This window comes from Antechinus flavipes, chromosome 5 (genome assembly GCF_016432865.1).
Source record: "Antechinus flavipes isolate AdamAnt ecotype Samford, QLD, Australia chromosome 5, AdamAnt_v2, whole genome shotgun sequence".
Lineage (NCBI taxonomy): Eukaryota > Metazoa > Chordata > Mammalia > Dasyuromorphia > Dasyuridae > Antechinus > Antechinus flavipes.
In genome coordinates, this window is record NC_067402.1 from 35,807,458 (window position 1) to 35,832,634 (window position 25,177).

The following is a 25,177-nucleotide window of genomic DNA, read 5'->3' on the forward strand; positions in this document are numbered from 1 at the left end:
GTCCAGTGACAAACCAACCTAGATAATTCCAGAGAGTTTCACTATCAGCCTTGTTTCAGGGTGATTAATTTCTGACTGGCTATAACTCCTAAACTCTGAAGAGTAGCACAAATTAAGTAGAGGAAGTATTTATACCAAAGAAATTAGATGTAACCCTGGGTCCAAGTCTTGGGATATTTGTTTGTATAAGATTCACTTCAATGAATCACTCACTAAACAGTTATTAAATGCTTATTATGTTCCCAGGTACTTTGATAAATATTAGAGATACAAAAAGAGACAAAAGATCAAGGATTTTACAGTCTAATGGGGGAGACAACATAGAAACAAATTTGTTTAAAAAAAAAAGCCATATACAGGATAAATTTGAACTAATTAATATAGGGAAAACACTAAGATTAAAAGTCATTAGAAAAGGTTTCCAAAGAAAAAAATGAGACTTAAAGGAAGACAGGGAAGTTTATAGTTCAAGTGAAGCAGAGAAAAACTTCCTGCCATAAGAGGTAGCCACAAAAAAATGCCAGAAAATGAGAAATGGAGTATATTGTTGGGGAACAACCAGGAAGCCATCACTAGATCAAAACGTGTACTGTTGGGGAATAAGTTGTAAGAAGACAAGAAAGGTTACAGGTGATTAGATTGTATCTTATGATGAAACATGCCCTCCGGTTCCTGATGAATGTGTGCAAAGTGTAGATTGGAACAGAAGATTTGGGGCATGGCTACTTCAAGAGTCTGTTTCACTTGATTATCCATATTTGTTACATGGGTGTTGTTGTGTGTTTTTTTTTTTTTTCCTTTTGCAATGGGGGAAGGATAGGGAGAGAGAGAAAAAGATTTTTTTGGTTGAAAAAAATTTAGTTAAAGACTTTTCTATCCTGGAAGTTCATATATATGAACTGATGCTGAGTGAAGTGAGTAGAATCAAGAGAACATTGTACACATTAACAACAAGATTATGTGATGATCAATGTAATGGACTTGACACTTCTCGGTAATGTGATGATTCAAGACAATTCCCATATATGTATAGAATTGTACATGTTTGACATATATTGGATTACTTGCTGTCTAAGGAAAGGGGTAGGGGAAAGAAGGAGAGAAAAATTTGGAACACAGGATTTTACAAGGATGAATGTTGAAAACTATCTTTGATTATATTTTGAAAATAAAAATCTATTTTTAAAAAAGATAATTCCCATAGACTTGGGATGGAAAATGCCATCTGCATCCAGAGGGAGAACTATGGAGACTAAATATGGATCAAAACATAATATTTTCATCTTTTTTGTTGTTTGTTTTCTTTCTCATGGCTTTTTCCCTTTTGGTCTGATTTTTTTTTTTTTTTTTTTTTGTACAACATGATATATATGGAAATAAGTTTAAAAGAACTGAATTGTATTTAACTTGTTAAGGACCATCCCTAGGTGAAGGAGCAGGTCACTTCTCCCAAGAGCTTCCGCAGCTGTGGATGGTGACTTGAGGGAGTTGCAGGGCAGTCTTTGCTGATACAGGTGTTCTTTGTGGATTGGGAAATAAAATGGAGGCAAGAGACAAGAGGAGAGAGGTCAGACAACGCAACTGCCTCTTAGTTTCCTAGTATCATCATCATCCTCTCACATGATGAAATCCATCCTACAGGTCTGAGTTACACCTCCAGCAACCACTGGCAAGTGGCTCCCTTATCACAACATTAACTCATATCAGATTACTTGCTATCTTGGGGAGGGGGGAGGTAAGAAAAGAAGAGATAAAAATTTGAAACACAAAGTTTTACAAAAATGAATGTTGAAAACTATCTTTACATATATTTGGAAACAATAAAATACCCCTGAGAAGAAGAAAAAAGACTTTTCTCCTTGGTAGTAAGAATGATGGCTAGATGCTTAGTGTCTTAGGAGAAAAGAGACATGGTTTTTTTCCCATCTTCAGAGAGAACACACAGTGTTCCAGTCTCTGTCTGGGAAGAAATCAGAAGAGAAAGAGAACAGATGTTGAAAGACTCTCTGCAGCCCCACTGTTGGTCCCTCTTTCCTCCTTGACACTCTCTTCTCTGAAGGTTTTCAGGACCCCCCTCTTTTCCTGATTCTTTTCCCTATCTGCTCTCTTTTGCTGGATCCTCCTTCAAAAAGGATACCATAGGTGTCCCTCAAGAGCCCTCATCTCCCTCTATATTATTTCATTGGGTGATCTCATCAACTCCCTTCGATTTAATGACTAATTATGTGCTGATGATTCTAAAACCTACCCATCCTGCCCCAATCTTTCTGCTGACCTCTAATCTTCCATCTCCAGCTGTCTTTCACACATCTTAAACTGGACATGCAATAAACATCTTAAAAGAAACATGTCCAAAACAGATTTATTTCTCTTTCCTGCTAAATCTTTCCTAGGTTCTACTTCTCTATTAGTGTAGAGGGCAATCCCATCCTCACAGTTCCTCAGGCCCAAAGCCTAAAGATCCACCTGGATTTCTTACTCTCTCCCCTCCAAAATCAAAATTATGGCCAAGGACTATCTATTTCACCTCTGCAACATCTCTCGAATTTGGCCCTCTGACACTGTCACCCCTTTATGCAGGCCCTCATCACCTCATAACTGGACTTTTACCGTAGTTGCTAGGAGGTTGAAGGGGGTGACCCAAATTATCCTCCATTCAGCTACTTTTCCCAAAGTGCAGGTCCAACCATGTTACCCCAGCCCCCCTCCTATTCAATAAACTCCATTGGCTTCCTGTCAACTCCAAGATCAAATACAAAATCCTTTATTTTGTGCTCAAAGCCTTCATTACCCAAACCCCCTCCTACCTTTCCATTCTTCTTACACCTTACTTTTGGACATAGTCCTTTTAATCCTATTACACTGGCCTCCTGGCTGTTACGCAAGCAATATACTCCATCTCTCTGTTCCAGCCATCTTTTCTGGCTCTTTCATATGCCTGAAATGCTCTCTTTTCTCCCCTCTGACTACTGACTTCTCTGGCTTCATTTAAATTCCAAATTAAACCTCATCTTCTACTGGTGGCCCTCCCTAATAACTTTTAATCCTAGCCTCTTTTTATTTATTATTTAATTAGTATTTAATTTTTTATTATTTTTATTTTTAATTATTTTATTATTATTATTTTAATTTTTATTATTAATTTTTATTATTTTAAATTATTAATTGTTTCCTAAGTATTCTGTGTATAGCTTGCTTTGTATATATGTTTGTTTATTCTCTTACCCATTGGGTTGGGAGCTCTTTGAGAAACTGGACTATCTTTTGCTTTTTTTTTTTTGTATCCCCAAAAGTAACACAGTGCCCAGCATATAATAAGTGCTTAGTGTATGCAGATTTATAAGAGAAAGCCCAGTGCTTCAAAATGTTCCTATTTCCAGCTTGCCTTCCTAGAGTCTTTGGAGAATTTCCCTTGGTGAGACAGAGGCTTCTTTCTCTTGTTTGAGCCATCTATACTCCCCGGGGGAGAGCCTATGTGTATCGTCTGGCATATTCTCATCTGTATAATTTCTCTTATTTCTGTTTACTCTCAGGATGGATAAATGGGTTCACTCACCATTTATTATTTGTGATGGTCTTTATGAAATTAGCATCTGGTGAAAAGAACCAAGTCTTCAGATGGAAGTTTAAAGTACCCCTTCCTCTTTAAGGGATATTGACCAGAAAAGTAGTTTCAATCTATGAAAAAAGTCATTTTCCCTAGCTCAGTAAAATTGTGGCAAATAGGCATAATTATGGTTCAGTACCACTTTCTGAGGAGAGCAAAGGCAGGGGTCCTCAAACTGTGGACCCTGGGCCAGATGCGCAGCTGAGGACAATTATCCCCCTCACCCAGGGCTATGAACTTTCTTTAAAGGCCCACAAAACAAAGTTTTTGTTTTTTACTATAGCCCAGCCCTCCAACAGTCTGAGGGACAGTGAACTGACCCCCTATTTAAAAAGTTTGAGGACCCCTGCTAGCTCATAGCCTCTTCTTCTCTCTTTAAGGTAGGAATGACAGTTTCCCTTGAAGAAGGGTGGGTGATTGCCAAGATTTCTATCAAAATCTCTCCTCAAGCCACATTTAGATAAACCCAGATTTACATATGAATAACCTACATGAGCAACATAAACATACACTGCTCATAAATCCTCAAACTTTTGAAATTTTTCTGTGAGGAAATTTAAGAATTATAGTAAATAGCAGTTTGGTGAAAATAAATAGAGCCTCAACTATTTGTAACTCTTGTGCTCAGTGCATAGTAAATACTTAATAAATGGTTCATGCATCCAAAAAAAAAAAAGAAATGGAGACTGAAAGTGATAATTGGAATGGGATGCTATAGATCACTTGGGCAGAAAGAAGAATCAGATGGGGAACTCAAGAAACAGATCACAAACCTCGCACAAAAATATGATATACTGGTGATATTTGCTGGTACTTTCAGTCCAAAGCAGAAGAACTTAATAACTCTCAAATTGTCTTAATAGTCATATTATCCATTAAACAGTAGGGGTAGAGGCAGCTAGATGGTGCAGTGGTTAGAGCACAGACTCCTGAGTCAAGAGGATCTGAGTTGAAATCTACCTCAATTTAGTACCTCAAACTCTGGGCAAGTCACTTAACTCATGTTGCCTAAAATTAAAAAAAAAAAAAAAAAAGATGTAGGGGAAGCACAAAGGGGAATTTACAAATTGGATTTTACTGTCGCTGGCAGATGAAATGAAGATGGCTGATCAAAATAGCTTGAGAAACAGGTTAAGTTCTCCCATATCACTGCAACATACCTAACATATAGAGGACTGTTTGCCATCTTGGGGAGGGGGTGGAAGGAGGGAAGGGAAAAATCGGAACAGAAGCGAGTGCAAGGGATAATGTAAAAAAAAAAAATTACCCTGGCATGGGTTCTGTCAATATAAAGTTATTATAAAATAAAATAATATATATATAAAAAAAGTTCTCCCATGTCATATATGTATGTATATGGATTTTTAACCCAGAAACCTGAAAATTTCTAGTAAGCTTATCTAACAGCCTGAATGAGTTCCAGAAAGATTGTTCTATGAAGGATAGTTGACAGAGTAAGATGTGTTTAGCTTAAAGACAATCAAAAGGAGGCATGATTGAAATCTTCAAATATTTGAATGACTGCCAACTAGAAAGGAAGCACACTTGTTTTATGGTGCTTCTTGAAACCTGATTAGAACCAAACAGTGAAAGCTAGAAGCAGGCAGAGTTCATGTCATCATAGGCGGGGAGCAGGTGGGGAGAACTCTTTCTTACCAGTAAAGCTGTCTAATAGCAAAAGAGTAAGCCCTGGAAGGGTGGGGAATGAGCTCTCCTTCACTAGAGTTATTTAAGCTCAGTCTGGATGACCATCTGTCAGGGATGTTGGAGAATGGATTATTCACTAAGTGGGAGGTAGACGAAGGGACCCCTAAGGTTTTTTCCATCTCCAAAATTCTGTCACTCCTCTCTTCCAACTGCCTGTTAGAGATTCACACAGAGGTATCCTGGAATCACTTCACTCTCAGTATGCCTAAAATGAAGCTTAACCTTTTCCTGCCAAAGTAAAACGGGCTTAGCTTAAATTCTACCTCTTGTGTGAAATTGTCAGAACTTCTCCATTTCTACAAAAACAAACTTTTTTTCATTAAAATTTTAATTTTTTTAAATGAATAAGCAGGTATTTTATATCCCTTCTATCCCTACCTCCTATGTGAAAAAAAAAAAAGAAAGAAAGAAAATCCCTGTAACAAATATACATCATGGAGCAAAATAAATTCCTTCACTGGCCATGCCCCAAAATGCACATCTCATCCTACATCTTGAATCCATCATCTGATAAGTGATGGATAATTTTTCAATAAATATATGGACAAATAGGTAGGATAGATAGACAGCAGATAGATAGTTGTTCTTCATTCTTGAAGAGGACCAAAAACAACATCACTATGTTAGAGTCAAGTTACAGTGTGTCCAACTGTGACTGATCAGACCAATATGAGCCCTATGAATATTTGAGAGGATTCTCTAATTTTGCACATTTCACATTTCTTCTGAATTAATTCAATTCTGCTTTGTTCATAGAGCAGAGCGCCTTTTCTGATGAGGGCATTCTGGGAAGTCTCGTGCCAGAGTCTCTCATGTCAGACAACCAATGCTAAAAACTCCTTGAAAATGTCCTTGTATCGCTTTTTCTGACCATCTTGTGAGCGCTTGCCCTGTGTCAGTTCTCCACAAAATAGTCTTTTCGGCAAGTGCACATTTGGCGTTCGAACAATGTGATCGGCCCAATGGAGTTGTGCCCTCTGCAGTGGAGTTGGAATGCTGGGAAGTTTAGTTTGAGAAAGGACTTCCTTTTGGGGCATCTTATCCCGCCAGGTGAGCTTCAGAATCTTCCTAAGACAATTCAAACGGAAGTGATCCTGTTTCCTGGCATGGCACCTGTATACTGTTCAGGTTTCTCAGGCACACTACAATGAGGTCAGCACGAGGGGTCTGTACACCTTCAGTCTGGTAGTCAGTCTAATTACTCTTTTCTCCCACACTTTCCTTCAGAGCCTTCTAAACACCGAGCTAGCTCTGGCAATGCATGTGTCAATCTCATTAACACTCTGGACATCCCTGGAAAGTATACTGCCAAAGTGAGCAAACTTATCACTATTTGTTGTAACTGATGGTTCCACATATAGAAAGATATATCTAGATATAAAGATATAGATAGATAGATAGATAGAATATTTATTAAATTATTTTCCAGTCACCAGATATAGTCTCTTGTAGTTTTCTTTAATTCTTCTTTCTCCTTAGCCTTTGGCAACTGATCAATCACCATCTTTCATTGACTCTGTTCTTTCTTTTTCCTTTCCTCTCCTAGTTATCACCTTTGTTACTGTTCAGGCTTTTTTTTTTTTTTTTTTTTTTTCCCATTCATGTTTGTGACCTCATTTTGGAGTTTTCTTGGCAAAGACACTGAAGTGGTTTGCCATTTCCTTCTCCAGATCATTTTACAGATGATAAAACTGAGGCAAACAGTATTAAGTGACTTGTCCAGTGTCACACAGCTAGTATTTGTCTGAGGCCATCTTTGAGCTTAGGAAGGTAAGGCTTCCTGATCTAGGACCTCACACCTGAATTATTAAACTATAGATTGAGAATGAAAAGAATCCTATCTTACATTCCCTATCTCTGGGGAATGGAACATTTAGAATGATCTAAAAGAATGAATGAAATTTAATTATCAAATAAGTACCTGGCTAATGCCAAATGAGTGATATAATCAGTCAACAAACACTTATTAAATATTATTATGTGCAGGTGGTTGACTCAGTGTATAAAGCACTAATCCTGAGGTCATGAAGTTCAAATCCAACCTCAGTCACTTATTAGCTGTGTGACAGTGAGCACGTGACAACCTCTGTCTGCCTCAGTTTCCTCGACTGTAAAATCGGGATAATAATAGCAGCTACCTACCAGAATTATTCTGAAAGTCAAATGAGATAATTGCAGTAACTGCCTGACTTGCCTGTTGCCACCAGTCATGTATTTATTTACATTCATAATTAACTTTGCTTTATATTTGTCTTTCCTCTCCAATTAGTTTATATAATCTTCCTGAGGGCAGAAATTGCCCATGATATGCTTCTTTTTATCATCCACAGTGCTTAACACTGCATCCTTCAAATAGCAGATGGTTCATAGATTCTTGTGATTGATCTAAAAAACACTTCATGCTCTTCTCTTTCCCTTTTTGCAGAAATTGAGGGGGAGACCCATAGGTGTAAAAAGTTGCATATTTCCTGCAGGCATGTTGGTTGATTGTCTTTTCTACTGTTTTTGTTTTTGTTTTTTTCTTTTTCTCTGTTATAGGGAATGATTTATTGGCTAAGAAGATTGATTCAGAAAAGAAAGTGATGTAAAAACAATAAGATATCAATAAAAATAAAAAGCATTACATAAGGAATGAACAAATTATGCTTTATAGTTTGAATATTTCAATCTTTTCATAATATTTCTCCCATAGTTGAGAGAGCTTCAAGACCCATAATAGGGGACTGACAATAAGTGAAAGCCAGCCCCCTTCCATCTTCCTTGGGAACAAAACACCCACCTGGCTCTACCTCCTACATCCTGGAGCGTAAGTGGGTGGGCTATGCCAGATACAGCAATTCTGAACTGTTTCAAAATCCTTCTGTGTACTGGGAGTATGAAGTGGAGCTTCCCCCCACCCAAGTTTCCTAGCAGCTTCCTGATGCACAGCCCACATGCTCTGCTGTTGAGGGGAGAGGAGAGCTGCTCCAACAGTCATTTTATTAAGGACTGGTCATTTAAAAAGCAGGTACCAATTAACTTACTAGGCTAGCGTGTGCTTTCATTGCCCTAATTGGCTTCCCCACTGCAGTGACAGAGCAGAATGGGACTTTACATTCCCTAGGCTTTAGAAAAGAAGAAAAGGGGTTTTAGGAGGTTGCTGATAAAGCTGCCTTTAGGATTCTATATGAATATGATTAAACATCAGAGACAGAAAGACAGAAACAGATAGACAGACAGATAGAAGAGAAACAGAGACAGACAGAAAGAAACAAAGAGAGATACTCACAAAGAGGCAGAGCAAAATAGATGGAAAGGTTATGTTTTTTAGTGGTCTACCTAGCATGTAAACAGATTAAATTTATATTGGAGGAATTAAGGGATTGTTGAATTGGAGAAATTGATCCATAACAGGACAATCTTAAAAAAATGCAAAGATTTCAAAGGGAAAAAGAAAGAAAATGCTCCCATATTCCATCAGAACAATTGAAGTTCTAGCAGGTTATACCAGACTGGCAAGGCTTACAGTATTGGTTCAGGGAGGAACATTTGACTTGACTCAGGAGAAAGATCAGCTAAGTTCAGAAGGGTTCATCAACAAGAAGTTGGTCATTGGAGATGAGTTTTTTGGCCACAGCCCATGGAAAGGTTGGGAGTATCAACCTGAATGGAATTATTAGTCTTTCTAAATGTTTCTTTTCAGATATTTTGACATTTTTCAGTGAGTGCCTTGTTAGCCCCAATAGGCACAAAAGCAAAGCAACAAGATTTTGGGAAGTTAAACATATTAATTTTTTAAGATAGCACCATGGTTCATTGAAACAAATATAGATCTAGAAGGAAGGACACCTGAATTTGTGCTGAAAAAGATCACAAAAGTTGTGCTGTCCAATCCCTTCATTGTACCCATGAGTAAACTGAAATGGGGAGGGGAGGGAAAGGGAAGGAAAAGAAAAGGAAGTGAAGAGAGAAAAAGAAGAGAGAGGAGGAAAGGGAAGAAAAGCAAAGAGGAGAGAATGGAAGGATAGAAGAGAGGAAAGGAGAGGTGAGAAGAGGAGAGAGAAGAAAAAAAGGGAAGAGGAGAGGAGATGAAAGAAAAGGAAAGAAAAGAAAAAAGAGAAAAGAAAAGAAAAGAGGGAGGAAGGGAAAAGAGACAGTAGAGGGATGGGAAGAAGAAGAGAGGAGAGAAGAAAAGAAATTGAGTTAAAGGCCACTCACCCAAAGTCACATAGGCAGTTAGTGGAGGAGAATTGAGATTTCAGCCCAGATACTGACTCTCAATCTAGCACTTTCCACTTCGGCTCTAAGCTGAGATCTGTAGCTCCATAACCAAGGGTGTGATTCATGTCATTCTATAGCCACAGGCCTCTCTCTAACATCAATGGAACCAGCCTGCTCATTTCTTGGGGCCTCTGTGCTCTCATCCATAAAATGACTGGGGTCAGTCTAGCTGATCTGTCTGTAAAGTCCCTTCTATGAATGTTCGTAAAACATAGTTTTGTGCTCATAAACATAGTCTTGTGACTTCCAGTCAAACAGGTTTTTACTTAATTCAGACTCGGGAGTTGAACACTAAGAATAACATTTCCATTTTCCTCATTAAGAAAGTTAATAATGAGTCCATTAAAAGATTCTGAAAGTTTCTTTGTGCTTACAAAAACACTTGGTTCTGTGGTGCTTTCTTCACAAGCAAAATAGATCATTAACAAAAATTCTTGAGTTCATGCTCAAATAGTGATAAAAACATCAGATAAGAACTTAATAAAGAAAGAAAAGAGAATCATAGATTTAGAGCTGGAGATTTTAGAGGTCATCTGATGCAACTCCCTCTTTTCACAGATAAGGAAACTAAGACACAAAGAAGGTAAGTGGCCCAGCCAAGGTCAGACACATAGAAAAGCAATAAGTAGGAAGTCAAATAAGAAAAACCTCCAAAAAGGATTCCTACTCCTGGCTCTACCACTAACCAGTAATTATTAGTTACTGTGTCATTAGTCACCTCCCTGTAATATCCATACCATGCCATTTTTACCCTGACCACCATCTCTACCTCTGCCCCAGGAACTTTGGACTTCATATCTTATATTCCATACTTAAATGATAGGCTCATTTTTACCTAATCTTAACAGGATGCTTCCCTTTACTTCTAGACCATCTCTATCAATGAATGCCCTCACAATTCCAGCTTTCATCTCCACCATCTTCTCTCCTTTCCAGCTCCCCATTTATCTGTTGTCTTTCCTCATTAGAATGCAAGTTCCTTGAGGGCAAAAGCCAACTTCATTTCTTATAATGATACCCCCTCCCCCCCCAGTACTTAGCACAGTTCCTGGCAGATAGTAAGAATTTTATGAATGATTGTTATCTATCTATATTCATTTATCATCTATCTCTCTATCCAGCCATCTATCCATCTATCTACCTATCCACTTACCATATAACTATCCATTCATGTATCAATCCATTTGTCCATCATCCATCCATCCATCCATCATTATCTATCTATCCATCTATATCCTCTAACTATTCATCCATCTACAATCTATATTTCATTCATCTAATTATCTATCCATTAATCTATTATCCATTTATTATCTGTCTCTATCTATCCATTTATCTATCTGATCTTGGGCAAATAACTTCTTCTCTTTTGAGTCTCAGATTTTTCCCTCTATAAAATAAGGATTATGTCCCCTCTCAGAACCCTTCTACTCCTAAATTCTTTGATTCCATTAAATAATGATTTCAAGAGACACTATGCAGTTGCCTTTGGAATAAAGATATTTTATAGCAAATATTTGTAAATCAGTGTTTTTTGAGTGTCGAAGGAGAAATTTCACTAGGAAAGGGAAAATTCTTAAAAAAAAAAAAAATCCAAGGGAAAAAATGTTTTCACATTGGTTAATCTTTTAGTTCCTGGAATTTCTGCTGCTTAGATGTTTACATCCTGGAAGGAAAGTTCTTGGGTTTTTTTTTTTTTCCCCTTTTCTTTCTTTTTTTTTGTGATACCAGATCTCTTTGTTTACAAAATCAACACACTTCAAAAGAACCTTTAGTCCCAAGAATAGAGACCAGAAAAGAAAATTCCTGGATTCCACAAGTGTCAACACAGCAAAAATAAAAGAAAAGACAGTAGACATATCTTTTTAAATAATAAAATCAAAACAGCTTTTCTTCTTGCCACAGCCAGTGATTCTATTCAAATGGTTTATTAAAACACATGTATGTGCAACAACAACAACACAACTTTCTATTTATAAGCTCTACAATCACATCATGTCAAGGTCACAGTGCACACTAAGAAAATGAAGGAAATATCTCCCCAACATAGGTGGAGCTTGGCAATCTTCACATCCAGTAATTGAAAATCTCAGTCTGAAAAGAAGCTTAGAAAGGAAAAGTGACCAACTCTGCTTCTGGCAAAATCTGACCATTTGCAAAGGGGAGGGAAGGGTATCAATGTAGTTCGCAAAGTCATATTTGGTCACCATCTGTTTTTAAAATACAAACATCTTATCAGTGAAGTCATAACCTATCTCAATCACTGGAAATGGATTTAGCTGACTTGTTTTGTGAACAAAATCTGTGAATATCCTTGTAGAACCATTATGGGTCCAAGGAGTGATTGCACTGAAATGGCCACCAACCCCGAGAGTCCAGGAGCATTAGAACTGGGGAGAAATTCAGAAGTCAACTGGTCCAATGCCCTCATTTTATAGAGGAGAAAAAAGGGTTTGCCTGAGATTATTAATAGAAATAGCTCCCATGTCCACATGGATTTAAGAATTGTAAAGTACTTTACATATAATATCTCATATGACTCTCACAATAATCCTAAGATTATTATGGTTTTCATCTTTATTCCATTTCTGTGGATAACAGGAAACTGACATTCTGAGTGGTTGTCACCTGCCCATCTAGTAAATGTCTGAAGCAGGACTTGAGTCTAAGACTTTCTAATGCCAGGCCCAAAATGCTAACTACCATGTCATGCAGCCCTCCAAATTACTAGCAACCTTCAAGGGTTGCTGATCCAACAATAGGACGTTCCCCAACCCATTCCCAAATGAAGCCAATTCCCCTTTCTAAATACAAAAATGAAGTCTCACTGTCAGTCTGGATGTAGGTGTTTGGTTCTTAATAAAAACATTATAAATATGCATTTTAATTTTTAAACAATTCCTATGCCCTCAGCTAATGCTATACTAGTAGTTATACTTTGACATCTTTTGAATCTGGTCCTTTATATCTCTTCAAACAACTATTACCTTGATCACTTAATCAATCTCTCCTCTGGAGTATTGCAGCAACCTCCAAATTGGTCTCTCAGCCTTCCATTTCTCCCCACTGCCTGGCAAAAGATACATACTCTAAAATGCTTGTTGATTGATTGGAGTTCCTCAACTTCTATAATCAGAAGTGAAAGTAAATGTCTATGAACATATTTTTTCAACTGTATTTTATTTTTCCAAATACATGTAAAGGTAGTTTTCAACTTTCATTTTTGTAAGACTATGTCTTCCAAATTTTTCTCTCTCTTTCCCTTACCTCCCCCATCCCCAAGACAGCAAGCAATCTGATATAGGTTAAATATGTGCAATCCTCTGAAACTTATTTTCATATTTGTCATATTGTGAAAGGAAAATCAGACCAAAAAAGGAAAAAACCAAGAAAGGAAAAACAAATGAACAAAAAAGGTAACAATATCATGCTTTAATCCACATTCAGTCTCCAGAGTTCTCTCTCTGGATGTGGATGGCATTTTCTATCTGAAGTCTATTGGAATTTCATTGAATCACTGCATTGTTGAGAAGTCAAGTTCATCACAATTAATCATCACATAATCTTGTTGTTATTGTGTATAATGTTCTCTTAAAAAAAAAAAAAGCTCACTTCACAGCATCAGATAATATGTCTTTTCAGGCTTTTCTGAAATCAGCCTGCTCATCATTTCTTATAGAACAATAATATTCTTTTAACCTTCATATATCATAATTTATTCAGCTATTCCCCAGCTGATGGGCATTTACTCATTTTCCAATTCCTTGCCATTACAAAAAGAGCTGCGACAAACAATTTTTGCACATATGGATCCTTTTCCCTTTTTTATGATCTCTTTGGGATGCAGACCCAGTAGTGAAACTGCTGGATCAAAATATGCACAGTTTTATAGCACCTTTGAGCATAGATCCAAAGTGCTCTCCAGAATAGTGGGATCATTTCACAACTCCACCAGCAATGTATTAGGGTCCCAGTTTTCCCACACCCCCTCCAAAATTTATCATTATCTTTTCCTGTCATTTTAGCCAATCTGAGAGGTGAGGTGATACCTCAGAGAACAAAGAGACATTTCTAAATTTAATTTTCATTATTAACATTTTTCTCCATCACTTTTTCAATCCTGGACAAGTAAAGCTAATTTCCAAGGCTCCAGCATACACTTGGCTAAAATCCGAAGTATACGAAAAAAAATTTAAATAAGAGATTTGTAATTCCATGTGATTATATGATCTCAGCTCAAAACTACAAGGATCTTCAGAGACCATATTTCATGAGGAGGAAACAGAAGCTCAGTAAGCCTGTGATTTGTCCAATGTCCTGAGTGTCAGAGACAGAATTCTAGCCCAGGTCTTCAGAATCTTGGTAATAGGGTGTGGCTTCATTTCAAAAGGCCACTGTTAAAAACAAGCATCTGTCACCTGAGAGGGTAGGAAAGCCAGAGGGCTATCTCCTTCTCACTGACACTGGCGAGATTCTTTTGTCTACTGTTGTCACCCCAGAAATCAGAGAGAGCAGAGTCCTGAGGGAATAGAGAGGTACATCTCGATACTGAGGAGTAAGGATAGAAGGAAAGTTCAGGAACAAAGGACACTACCTGGGCAGGACAGGCCTGGGAGGGACAGTACCAGCCCTCGGGCAGCCAGAGGCCAGCGGGGAAGCAGCAGGGTGCGGAGAGAGGGCTCTGAATTGGGGGAAATGCATCCCATGCCATGGGCAATGTGACAACATCTACCTGGCTCAGGGGATGGGCAAGCTCCTTCTCCCTCCTTCCTGCCCACCCAGTCTCCATTCGTTGCCCTTTGTATCTGGCTGCTTGTCTTGACTCCCCCAACTCCTTCACTTCCTTCACACTCATAGATTGGAGAACATAGAGGTTTGAAAAGAAATTTCTCCAGAAAAGTAAACAAACAACTTTAATCAAAGATAAATCCACCTAAATGGGACCAGCTCAAAAATTAATCCAAATCCCTTAGTCTGGCGTTTCAAGCCCTTCTCAATCTGGCTTCTACCCCAGTTCCCTGGGGAGCTCATATTACTGTCCTTCATATTATATCCCAGCCAAATGGGCTTCCTCCTCTTGCCTGGACTCAGCATTCCATCTCCTGGCTCCATGATCACATACAGGTTTGACTTCATGCCTAGAATGCCTTCCCTTTTTCCTTTGAACTTTTATCTTTATTCAAGATTCAGCTCCCACACTCCCTCCTTCCCTCCTGTGGGAGGTCTTTCCTGACCACCTCCAAATTCACAGCTTTCCCAGGGAGCTTTTCAGCTTTCCCTTCTAATTACTTCATCATTCTTCCAGAATCCAGTCACCCAGCACAGAGCCTTGCTGCTGCAGAGTAGGCTCTGAATAAATGTCAATTAAATGGAATTGAATTGAGCATTTCCTCCTCCACCAGCACAGAGTGAAATTATACAATCATATAGGAAAAGGCCCTTAGGCCAACCCCTTTCCTTAAGTGATTTGCCCAGGATAACATGGATTTTAGGTATCTGAAGCAGGAACCAAACCCAGCCTTCCTACTGCTAAGTACGACATTCTATCCACCATGCCATACAAATTCATCCATATCTTCTCCTCTGTGTCATTTTTATCTCTATCTTTCCATAAATCCTCCATAAAGTATTTATCAAATCCATTAAAGATCTATTACTGGTTCTTAAAAAAAAAAAAAAAACCTGAGTGGATGTCCATCAGTTAGGGAATGGCTGAATAAGTTATAGTATATGAATGTAATGGAATATTTGTTCTATAAGAAATGATCAGCAGGCTGATTTCAGATTTCAGATCAGGAGGATGGAGAGAATTACATGAACTGATGCTAAGTGAAGTGAGTCGAACCAGCAGATCATTGTACACTGCAACAGCAAGATTTTGGGATGATCAACTCTGATAGACATGGCTCTTTTCAACAATGAGGTGATTCAGGCCAGTTTCAGTAGACGGTGAGGAAGAGAGTCATCTACATCCAGAGAGAGGATTGTGGAGACTGTGGACCACAACGTAGCATTTTCACTTTTTGTTTTTGTTTGCTTGCATTTTGTTTTCTTTTTCATTTTTTTCCTTTTTGATCTGATTTTTCTTGTACAGCATGAAAATTGTAGAAACATGTATAGAAGAATTGCACATGTTTAACATGAATTGGAATACTTGATGTCTAGAGAAGGGAGGGAGAAAAATTTAAAACACAAGGTTTTGCAAGGGTAAGTTTTGAAAACTATCTCCGGGGCAGTTCGGTGGTGCAATGGATAGAGCACCAGCCTTGAAGTCAGGAGGAGCTGAGTTCAAATGTAATCTCAGTTAACCAGACAAGTCACTTAACCCTAATCGTCTCATCAATAAATACATACATATACATATATATATATATATATACACACACATATACATATACATATGTATATGCAAACAAATAAATAAATGAATGAAATAATAAAAATAAATAAAGAAAACTATCAGTATATATTTTGAAAATAAAAAGCTATTATTTAAAACAAACAAATAAATAAATAAGGAGGGGTTGAAGTCCTCAGTGTCCTTTTGTCTTCTACCTCTAATCTCTAAACTCTCATGCCAATGAGTAGCCATATTCATTCATGTCTTTGTTGTAATTTTAAAACATATCATTTCTGTTCCCAATATGTACCTTTAATAAATAATAACAAAGCTAGCATTTATATAGAGCTTATGTGCTATACACTGTGCAAAGCATTTTACAATTATTATTTCATTTAGTCCTCCCAGCAACTCTGGAAGGTAAGTGCTGTTATTATCTCTGGGTTGCTGTTGAGGAAATGAGGCAAACAGAAGTTAAGGTCACAGAGGTCAGAGAGCTAGGAAGTATAGATATGTCCATTCCAAAAAAACCTCATTTAAAAAAAAAAAAAAACAAGAAAATATTATTTCAAATGACAATGGGAGGGGAAGTAAGAAAGGTAAGGACAGGAAATCCTATAAAAAGAGCACCAAAAACAAATTTTACCTACTTGAGATTGGCCAAGCCCAAAATTTCCCTCATTCAACCTTATACCTCATCACTCCATTCCTCTTTAAACATACAATATCTTTGATTCTGAAATGAGGAGGGCAAATCATCTTGGAGGAGCTGGTCCTTGAGCATTGCTCTAAGGAAGTGTAATGGGCTGAGGCTTGAGTTGATGCACTGAGGTCCCAAGCACATGAGGCTAAATAGTAATTGGACCATACTCTATTAATAGATAAGCTTGGAGAGAGAATGGCCCCCACCCACTCTTTGTGCAAGTCCTGATGTGTTGTATAGGAAATGACGATTTTGGTGGGTGGAGGCAGGGGAGTGGAAAAGGAGGAGATGGCTCAGTGGATAGAGTACCAGCCTTGAAGTCAAGAGGACCTGAGTTCAGATCCAGCCTCAGACACTTAATAATTCTTGGTTGTATGACCATGGGCAAGTCAATTAACCCCAACTACCTCAGCAAAAAAAAAGCAAAAAGAAGAAGAGAAACAAACAGGAAGCCAGCTAGCAGAGAGAGATGTGAGCTGAGCAAATCGTGGCAAAGCAATACCAAAAATCTCTCCTTCCCCTTACCTTTTCCACTCCCCTGCCTCCACCCACCAAAATCGTCATTTCCTATACAACACATCAGGACTTGCACAAAGAAGAAGCATTTATGGTATATTAGTGGCCTTCTCCAGGGGTGAGGGAGAGAATTTAGAACTCAAAATTTTAAAAATAGTTTTGCATATAATAGGGAAATATTTAATTAAATAAATAAAAATAAATTTTTAAAAAGAATAAAGATTTGGATTCATTGAGAGAAAGAAGTCCAGGTTGGGCAAAAACAAAGAAAAAGTCTCAGATACACAGACTCTTTCTTCCCAACCTCTATATCCACAGAAAGTAAGCTCCTAGAGGACTGACAATATCACATTTTTATTTCTTTATATCACCAGTGTTTATCACTGTGTCTAACTGGCACAATAGATAGTGTTAACTTTGGATTCAGGAGGAATGGAGTTCAAATATGCCTCAGATATTTTACTAGTTGTGTGACTCTGGGCAAGTCACTTCACCATGTCTCCTCAGTTTCTTCATCTGTAAAATGAGCTGAAAAAGGAAATGGCAAACCCCTCCTGTATCTGAAAACCCTAAATAGGGTCAAGAAAGTCTGAGCTACTTTAAAAACAAAGAAACAAGCAAGTGAACAATTGACCCACGATAGGCAATGCTTACTTGTTGGTTGATTAACTTATCGACAGATTCTAATTATATTAAGCATATCTTAATATACTTAATCTTTATTTACCTGCTCTGGAGGAATAGTAAGGTTGGAGTGATCTTCTCAGATGAATTGTAAGTGCATAAGTACTTACTAAGCATTTGCCATGGGTCAGGCATTATGTTAAGTATAGGGGATACAAAAGAAAAGCAAAAAATAAATTATATATATATATATATGAAAAGTCCCTTAGGTAACTCAATTTCTAATGGAAGAGAAAATATGCAACAACTGTTAATATCATAGATACAATGTTAATGGAAGGGAAAAGGAGGTGGAGGTGGAAAGGAAAAACCTCTTCCAGAAATACGTATTTGAATAAAATCTCTTCTCTAATGAGAGATAATTTGGCATAATGGAGAGAGCTGGGGCCCAAAGCCTGAAAAACCTGTATTTAAATGACACCCAGATATATACTTGATCAACCTCTCTTGGCAAGTCATTAAACATTCTCACTGTTCAAGGAAACTCTCTCTAAGACTTTTAAGTTGCCCCAAAGATATCAAAATTGGTAGAAGGCAGTTTCCTCACCTTGAAGTTCCCTGTATTAATAAAATCACAGATCCAGTCTCCTCACGCACTGCTCCCTCTCTCAGAGAGACAGAAGCCTGTTCTCCTGTATTGACACGGATGATCTATGTCCTCCTGCGGGGTAGACTGGAATTCATTGTCACACCTTGGTGCTAAGCCTGAGTTGGACATGAATGAGCGGGCTGATGCAGCCCGACGTGAAAGCTGGTGCAGTTCAGGGAGGCTCAGGACAAGTTACTTGTTGGCAGTGTTGTATTTAATGCATCTCAGAAAGAGAGCAGTCCTGGCCCTAAGCGGATGGGCCAAATTGACAGGCTTATCTTTGCTTCCACTTCTTCCACCTCAATATCCAATACCAAGAAATCCAATTAATATTGATTAAACAGTTGCTTCTATTCTGGCCAGAAACCTTGAAGGTCTGTCCCTTCCAGACTGATTACTTTTTTTTTTGACTAAGTGAAAAAGGCCATTCTCTGCCTCATTTCTAATCTAGTCTTAATCTTTGAATGGATATTGCCTCAGTCAAAGTGGGACTTGTTGAAGATCTTAGCTTGGAAAAACTGGGTTCATGGCCTTCTCCAGTCATCCTGATCTACATCTGACCACTGGACTCAGAAGGCCAGAGAGTGAGAATGGTGACTTTCCATAGCCTTTCCTCACTCCAATCCAATTCACCTGACTATCATGTTATCACCTCCCTGATGTCATGGTTGTCTTTGAGAAGGACAAACAACAAGAGTTAAGCACCTACCAAGTACAAGTCATTAGGGATAGAAAACCAAATAATCCCTGCCCTTGAGAAACTGATATTCTACTATGGAAGGTCTATGTCACAGAGACAGAAAATCTATACAAGATAACTTGAGGAGAAAGAAAACATTAAGAGCCAGGAAAGTTTAAAAAAAAAAAAAAGCTTTCAAGAAGAGAGGAGGCACCTCAGCTGAACCTTGGAAGAAGAGAAGATTTAGGAATTTAGTCATTGTTTCTATGTATAATCTCTGTGACTGGACTCTTGGGATCATAGTCAGAGCTGCAATGGGTCTCAAAGGTCATTTATCTGGTCCTTTATGCAAGAGGGAACTGAGAGCCAAAGCAACTGAGCTGCTCATAGTCACACAAGTAGTAAGTGTCAAAGCTTGGATTTGAACCCAGGTCCTGACAACACACATGTGTGTATATGCACAAATACCTATATATACATATATAAATTATATACACATGTGTGTCTAAAATATATAATATAGATTTATGTGTATTGTACTTTGTGTATATGTATGAAAAAGAGATAGAGAGGAGGAGAAAGGGGAGAGACAAGGGGAAAGTGAGGGAGAGACAGAGACAGACAGAGAGAGAGAGAGAGACAGACAGAGAGAAACAGAGAGAGAGAGACAGACAGAAACAGACAGAGAGACAGAGAGAGAGAGACAGAGAGAAACAGAGAGAGAACAGAAGAAAGGGGAGGAAAGGAAGTTGCATAATGAATAGAGAACTAAACTGGCCTTGGAATTTCAATTTTGCCTCAGACACTAAATAGTGTGACCCTAAGCAAAACATTTAACTTCTCTGACCCTCAACTTTCTCAGCCCAAAATAAAGAGGTTCAATTTTATGATATTAAAGGTCCAGGAGTTCTAAATATAAAAATATATGTTCAAATACATTTGTGTGTATATTCATAGAGACAGAAACAGAAAACAGTTATTATGCTAGAGTATTGGACAAAATATCATACCAAAGTTTTAAATTGGCTGAGATCCAGAAGACTATTTTAATCTTTTATGACTGTACATTATGTATATTCATTTCAGCTGTACTAAATGCACCTGTGAAATGAAACCATATGATGTTCTTTTTTCTCCACTTTTGGTCCTGGGTCAGCACTATCTATATTGAGGCTCTCTCTCCTCCCTCTCTTTCTCCTTGTCTCTCCCCTCTCTCCTCCTCTCTATCTCTTTTCATACATATACACAAAGTACAATACACATAAATCTATATTATATATTTTAGACACGCTCTCCTTCTCTCTATCTCTTTTCATACATATACACAAAGTACAATACACATAAATCTATATTATATATTTTAGACACACGTGTATATAATTTATATATGTATATATAGGTATTTGTGCATATACATATGTGTTGTCAGGACCTGGGTTCAAATCCCAGCTTTGACACTTACTACTTGTGTGATGAGCAGCTCAGTTGCTTTGGCTCTCAGTACCCTCTTGCATATAGTGAGACTGTGTGCCTGCCTTCCTTCCCTTAATACAACCAAAAGCCCAAGCTTACTACTCCTGCCGGAACATTGCACCCAAGTCTTCCTTCCCTTTTGGCAGCACATGCACCATTCCTTCACTACTGTGACAACAAAAGATTAGTAAGTTGAAATTTGTACCCCCTAAAAACAAATTTCCAATCATTTAACAAAGTCTGTCCAAGACTTCCTTTCATATAACAAGGCATTCTAATGTCTCACCATCATGGTGCTAAAGGTCTTATTATTAAAATGAGTCCCTCTTCTTCTTTTTTTTTTAAATATTCACAAGTGTTTAATTGCTGAATTAAGTCTTATGATCACATCATTGAGCAGATGTACCAATGGTACACCTTTACAGCTGAACTCTCCAATGAGTCAAGACCACTATTCACATACTATAGAACATGTCTGCACACTTTAAGTTCAACAGGTCTTAAAAGTGAATCCTAAGGGACAAGTGAGATTAAAAGAAGGTCCATCCTTTGGCTGAACTCATCTGTGCTTCCTCAGTCCCAACTCAAAAATGGCTCACACTGAGATGTTCTTTACTCAGGTTAAAAAAAAAACACACACACACACACACACACACACACAAAACACCAAAATATTTTTCAACAATTTAAAGGCAGCACTTAATTAAATCATTGTAATAGGCCTTTTGTGGATGGAAAATAAAGCAATTTAAGTTGGAAATGCCTTTTGGCATGGACAGGTTGGAGAGCACTTTTCCCAAAGGATAAAGCAGCGGCCCCCATCCCAGGTATTCTACAAGTCAAAGCCATATGAAGCTATTAAACGGCCTTCCCTGTTTAGAAGCCAGATTTGGTCAAAACTTTCAGAGACAAGAGGTGAAGCACATTGCCCTGGATAAAATCGCTCAATCAAATCTTTTAAAAGAACAGAAAAGTGTGATAGGTTGGTTATGGCTGTAATTATGACCACTCCTTTATTAGGACTGAACAAAATTTTAAAACAACCATTCATGATCAAAATTCTCCAGTAGATGAAACCAATTTAAATAAGGTTGTTATGGTGCATGTCAAAAAAGAAAAGAAATATTGGGGCAACTTCTCCTTCTGTTAATAAATAAGGCAGCAGACAACTTTTACTCATTGGTGGTCTTCTTGAGGTAGGCCATCAAGTCTTCCCTTTCTCTCTTCTTTTTAATGTCCACGAAGATCATCTTTGTGCCCAGGATGTACTTCTTGGGATTTTCCAGGTACTCCATCAAGGTATCGTCTCCCCAGGTGATGTCTCTGTTCTTGTTGGCATCTGTGTAGGTGAAGCCCGTGGCCTGGCTGGTCTTGCAACCCAAGAGCCCAGCCAGGTACAGTCTTGTGCTTGCCCCCCTTCTCCACCGTGTGGCACTGGGCACACTGGGCATGAAGATCTTGCCCTTCTCCCCGTCCCCCATGGCAAAATCGGCTCGATCTCAAAAATACGCGCTTGCTCCCTTACTCTTTAACCGTTGGTCAGACCCGCGTTTCCTCTATGAGTCCCTCTTCTTGTAGTTGACATAATTGAGCTCTAGTCTTCTCTTCTTTGGAAATATAAATTGACTCTTTACCACTATTTACATCATCATAGGATTTAAAGATGAAAGAGACTTGGATATCTATTTTTTAGTTTCAAGATTCTTAATCTAGGGTCTGGAAATGTATTTTTGTTTTTGTTTTAATACTTTTAATAACTATATTTCTATGTAATTGCTTTCAATTGTTTTTCAATCCTAAATTTTATTTTATACATTTATTAACATTATTCTGAGAAGGGGCCCATAGATTTCACCAAACTGTCAAAGGGAGACTTAATTCAAAAAAGGTGAAGAATCTTTGACCTCATCCAACCCAGCCCTCTCTTAACAGTGCTGCTTCTACATACTCCAACAGGCTCATTTCCCCCAATTCACAGCCTTGGAGCCGATTCCATGCCATTTCCGGGTCATTTATGCACCAGATTACTATCAAAATTCTTCCCACTCCTTCTGCTTTCTCTTCCATAAAGCTTCTCTTTGTGAATTGCTAGAATGTAAAGTCAGTGAGAAACCCTGAGAGAGTTTCTGGGTAATGAATAATTAATTAATTTGGCTAGCTGGTAATCAATCAATTGATGGTCAATGGTTTCAGGAACCAAAGGGGAAATAATGGAGCACCAAAATACCTTAAAATTTTTTAAAAAGGGAATACCCCTAACAAGTGAAAACTCAATCTTATTAATGGACATTTAATAAGGAGGTGGACTAGAAGTCTTTGACTCCTTCTGCTGAGAATGTGTCTTGATCAAGAGATTCAGCCACCTCCAGTAATCTAGACAAGGAATTCCATCTCCATCCAGACCACTCCGGATGTTTTTCTCCTTCAAGAGATGGATCACCCCAAGCTCTAATGGAATGCTACAAGGATAGGGGCTCTCACCATAAGAACTCACCTGGACTGAATTCTATTTACACTCTAAACAGAAGATTTCCTGGTGTGACAAAATCCTATCCAAAATTCAAGAGCATGTACCTTGAATGCTGTGACAATCTCATCAATCAATCACATCTTTCAGAGACTGACTTTTTTTAGAAACTGACTTTACTTTTACATTTTTGTTTGTTTATTTTGCTGAGGCAATTGGGATTAAGTGACTTGCCCAGGTCACACAGCTAGGAAGTGTTGTGTCTGAGGCCAAATTTGAACTCAGGTTCTCCTGACTTCAGAGCTAGTACTCTATCCATTGCGCCACCTTGCTACCCCTGACTTTACTTTTAAATGAGAAAATAAAGGAGAAAAACATGGATCTCAAATGAATAATTGGCTATTAATATAACAGTAAAATAATTTTTCTCAATCCTTTATATTGTATTTTGTAGTATTCAGTGGAGTATCTAGTCCATATCAAGGGTTTAATCAATGCTTGTTCTTGATCTTTCCATCTCATCTATCTAATCTGTGTCTCTTTCCCCCCTCTCTTTTTTTCTTTCTCTCTCTCCCTGTCTCTTTCCTTATCCTGTCTGTCTGTTCATTTATCTGTCTATCTATTCCTGTCCCATCGATTCTTCCAATCATCCATGTATCCATTCAACCATCCATCCATTTATCTATCATCATGAATATAGTTAAAATACTACTGTGCTGTAAGAAAAAGGGATACTTTTAGAGAAACTGGGAACATTTATATGAACTGATGCAGAGTGAAGTGAGCTGAACCAAAACAATTTATACAATAATTTATGCAATATCTGTAGAGATAATTCATTTGAAAGACTTTAAAAGTTTAATTAAGGATTCCAGAAGATTGATAATGAAGCATTTTATCCACTCCCTGTCAGAAAGATAAATGACTCAAGACTGCAGAATAATATACAGTATGTGTCATATATATACACACACATATGCCCATAAATATAGATGTTGCATGACTTTTGCAGGAACTGGTTTTTCTTGACCATGCATATTTGTTACAGAGTTTTGCTTTTTTCAATTTTTTTTAAATACAGAGAGGAAGTTAGGGAAGAAAATAACTGTTTGCTAAAATAAGTAATTAATCAAAAATTAGTTAGCCAGACTTAATTAGCTTTTAGGAATAGCTATTAATTATGGCGATATAGCTGGTATAAAATATTTACCCGAATTAAGGGCATATCTCACTAGTAAATATAGAGTCCAGGGGGAAATAGGTTCCAGCTTGCAGAACACATGTGGCAAAGAGGAAACCTCAGCAACTCCTAGATTCTGGTTCTGGAATCCTTAAAATGTTCCTTTTAAGTATACTGCCTCAAATATGCTTTTCCTTCTTTTTCTAATCTGTCTTCAACTTCCAGGGTACGTGGAAACTGAGAGAATGGAGGATGTTCATCCCACATCCAAATACTCCAATGCTTTAAAGTTCACAAAGGCCTTCTCTGGCTCTGAATCCTATTAGCTGCCTACATATTCAAATCCCTGTGCTCTGAACCATCCACCATTTTATAGATGGCCCACTGGGCAGAGTAGTTTCTTCAACCTAGCTGAACACAATACAATGTGATGTCTCTCCAGTTCATCCTGTGACTTTGAACTTTCTCAATTGAGCAAAGGCTTTTTCCATACTTCAAGTTGGGAGATTTATGATTAATTCAGAAATGTTCACATCTGGTTAAGGCATCAAAATAGCATCTAAACACTTACTTTAAGTGGGGATGGGTTGATTTGATTGATTGATTAATTGAATCAAACCACTAACCTTACCAGATATGGAGAGCTGCTATTTAAAGATGCTGGGAGCTGGTAGAAGGAGTGTCCTGTGTTTTCCTCTTGAGCTGCTACAATTATGGCTTTTAAAATTCACAGAGCATGAGTTATTCACCACTGACTTGTCCTTTCCACTGGCAATGAAAACATTCTCTGAATGAGAAGGCTGATGATACTTCTGCAACAGGAGAAGACTTGGGAATTGGAAGCTGCCTGGCAACTTCATTAACATATTTGGGAGTAGTTAAAAAAAAAAAAAGATTTAGTACTTCTCAGGTTGTTTCAAAGGGACTGATTATTTGGAGCTTCCTGCTAGTTTGCATTCTTGGAGTGGGCGC

At 37.9% G+C, this 25,177-nt stretch overlaps 1 long non-coding RNA gene and 1 pseudogene across 3 annotated transcripts in view; one reads left to right on the top strand and one right to left on the bottom strand.

The window, feature by feature from the left end:
* LOC127564236 (uncharacterized) overlaps positions 1–25,177 on the top strand; it is an 87,492-nt gene that overhangs the window by 22,728 nt on the left and 39,587 nt on the right. Inside the window, exons 3-4 of one of the 3 annotated variants that reach the window (XR_007954213.1) lie at positions 6,542–6,627; positions 7,853–11,603. The exons of 1 other annotated variant lie outside the window; for it this stretch is intronic. This is a non-coding gene — a long non-coding RNA (uncharacterized LOC127564236). Of the gene's footprint in view, positions 1–6,541; positions 11,604–25,177 lie in introns of those variants that run through there. One more of the 3 variants, XR_007954212.1, reaches the window with a different exon arrangement.
* Positions 21,731–22,039, bottom strand: LOC127564235 (cytochrome c-like; annotated as a pseudogene).